Source organism: Triticum dicoccoides, chromosome 2A (genome assembly GCF_002162155.2).
Source record: "Triticum dicoccoides isolate Atlit2015 ecotype Zavitan chromosome 2A, WEW_v2.0, whole genome shotgun sequence".
NCBI classification, from domain to species: domain Eukaryota; kingdom Viridiplantae; phylum Streptophyta; class Magnoliopsida; order Poales; family Poaceae; genus Triticum; species Triticum dicoccoides.
Genome location: NC_041382.1, coordinates 645,708,525 through 645,711,500, shown reverse-complemented (window position 1 = coordinate 645,711,500; position 2,976 = coordinate 645,708,525).

Sequence of the window (2,976 nt, the reverse complement as noted above, 5' to 3'; positions counted from 1 at the left end):
CTACTCATTCATGCTTGTTTGTCATGCCTGCTACTGCTTAGAGTTGAGTCAGGTCTGATTCATCGGGGATGAATCAGAGGCGTGTGAACGTGTCCTACTGTGTGTGAGCTAAGTGTGTGAACACGATTTGGTAAAGGTAGCGGTGAGAGGCCATGTAGGAGTACATGGTGGGTTGTCTCATTGCAGCCGTCCTCAGGAACTGAGTTCTGTGTTTGTGATCCATGACCAGCTACTACAACACATTGGGTTCCGGTAACTCGACCCCTCTCGACTTATTAATCAACATGATCTCTGTCCAGGAATTGCAACTAGTTTCTGGTGTTTGTAGGTAGTGTTAGTAGTCTACCAAGTGGCACCCGGTACAGGTGGGCTTGGGACAGACTAGGCACAGTGGCCCGGTGTACCAAGTGGCACCCGGTTGGTGGGCTTGGGAACCCTGCTCACATCGTTTGGGGCCGTAAGCGACACCCCGGCCGGATCTCCTTGCGGATGGAACCTGAATAGGCGATAAACCTGGACTAGAGACTTGTTCGGTTAGTCAGGTCGTGGCCGACTCCCTCGCCCGGCTTCCGCTTGAAGGTTGCCGAGGTACATGACGTGTACAGGGCGATAAGTGGCGAAAGCGTGTGTGAAGAAGTACACCCCTGTAGGGTTAACATCATCTATTCGAATAGCCGGATTCCTCGGATATGGGAACTTGGACCCCTTGCATAGTTCATAGACAAGTGAAAGTGGATACTCTAAAATACGCAAGATAAGCGTGAGTGCTATGGATGGCGTTCTCGCAGGGAAACGAGAGCGGATCCATAGTGGTGTATTGATATGGTGAATATGTGGACTCGTGTGCGCCACCTCAAAAGAGTTACTTGCAGTCGTAGTTTAGGTTAGCCACCGAGTCAAAGCTGGCTTGCTGCAGTGAAACTCCACTGTCCCCTTGTTGATAATGATGCATATGTAGATAGATCTAATGTAAGTCTTGCTGGGTACATTTGTACTCACGTTTGCCTATTTTATGTTTTTGCAGAGAGACTTCAGTCTCACTAGTAGTTCCACGTGGACTTCGACGTTTAGCTTGTTACCTCAGCTACGATCTTGTGCCCTCGGCAGGATCTGGTAGATAGTCAGGCTTCTCAGCCTTTTTCATTTATAGTTGTCTGTACTCAGACATGTTAAGCTTCCGCATGTGCTTTGACTTGTATGCTCTGATTATTGGGTCATGAGACCCATGTTTGTAATATCTCGCTCCTCGGAGCCTAATCAACTACTGAGTCGTAGAGTCATTTTGTGATGCCATGTTGTATTGCACATATCGAGCATATTGTGTGTATGTTATTGAAATGCTTGGTATGTGTGGGATCTGACTATCTAGTTGTTTATCCTTAGTAGCCTCTCTTACCGGGAAATGTCTCCTAGTGTTTCCACCGATGGTAGCTTGCTACTGCCCCGGAACACTTAGGCTGGCCGGCATGTGTCCTTCTTTGTTCCTGTGTCTGTCCCTTTGGGGAAATGTCACGCGATGAATACCGGAGTCCTGTTAGCCCGCTACAGCCCGGTTCACCGGAGTCCTGCTAGCCCAGTGCTACAGCCTGGATTCACTCGCTGATGACCGACACGTTCGATGCTGGGTCATGGATGCCTGTCCCTGTAAGTTTGTGCCACTTTGGGTTTACGACTAGCCATGTCAGCCCGGGCTCCTTACCATATGGATGCTAGCGACACTATCATATACGTGTGCCAAAAGACGCAAACGGTCCCGGGCAAAGGTAAGGCGACACCCGTGGGAATACCGTGCGTGAGGCCGCAAAGTGATATGGGTGTTCCATGCTAGATCGATGTGGCATTGAGTCGGGGTCCTGACAGATTCGGTGCCCAGGCTCATCTGCACCCAGTCCGAAACAAATTCAAAAACAATACCAGAAAAATTCAAAAAATTCCAAACTTTTTTCCCATGATAGACAATTTATTAGGTGTGGTTCACTTCAAATTTTAGCTTATTTGGACATCTGAGTAGTTCTCAGTAAAAAAGACAAATTGAGTCAAAACAGTACATGAACAGTAAACTGTTTTACAGATCCTGAATTTTTCTTTTTTGCCAAGAGTTGCTCAGTTGTACAAATGATTTGAAAAATAGGGCGGACCTCGCGCATCAAATTTTCTACCATGTGAAAAATTAGACTTTTTTAAATTTTTGTAGTATTTGTTTTGAATATTTTATTCAACACAGGAGCAGATGAGCCCGAGCTCAGAAAAGGATTTCTCCCAACATAGTACCTTGTTTACCAAACTTACTGGTACATTTTACCTCATTTATTGCATCAATTTTTTCTTTGAGTAAAACACAATGTAGCTATTAGCTAACTTTTTCTGCAAAAAATATCAAATGCCATATATTAAGTAGCACAAACACTTAGAAAAAAGGGACTTCTATTTTCATGCCCTTCCTTCCTTAGTTCTTTTCAGTTATGCCTCGCTCATCTAACCTCGCTCACTTATACCCTCCTCTACTCCCCTCCGCCTCACAAAAGGCCAGACCGTGCCTTGCCGTCGGTCAAAGCCGTTGACCGTTACTTCGTCTGGTACTGACGTGTGGGATCAACTTGTATAGCCGCATGCATTTGCATCACCGGCTCTTTCCCGCACACAATCGCGGGGGACCCATCATTTCACCGCATGTGTTACTGATTTCGCGTTGCCGGCTGATTCCTACATAGTCTGCGATTGACGCGTGGGACCCATTGGTATGCAAAACTGAATTATCATCGCCTGCTATTTCCACATAGCAACTGCTCGCGTTTTCTCACATAGGGAGTCGCTTCGCCAACGCCCATTAATGGTGGCTTAATGGCGCAACCCACCGCTGCCATCCTGTGCCATATATGCAGCCTCCCATCCCATTTCGCGGCTCGCCTCCACAACCCTATCCGCCACTGGCGCCACTGTAGCACAAATCCTCACCCAGGACTGCATCGCTTGGAT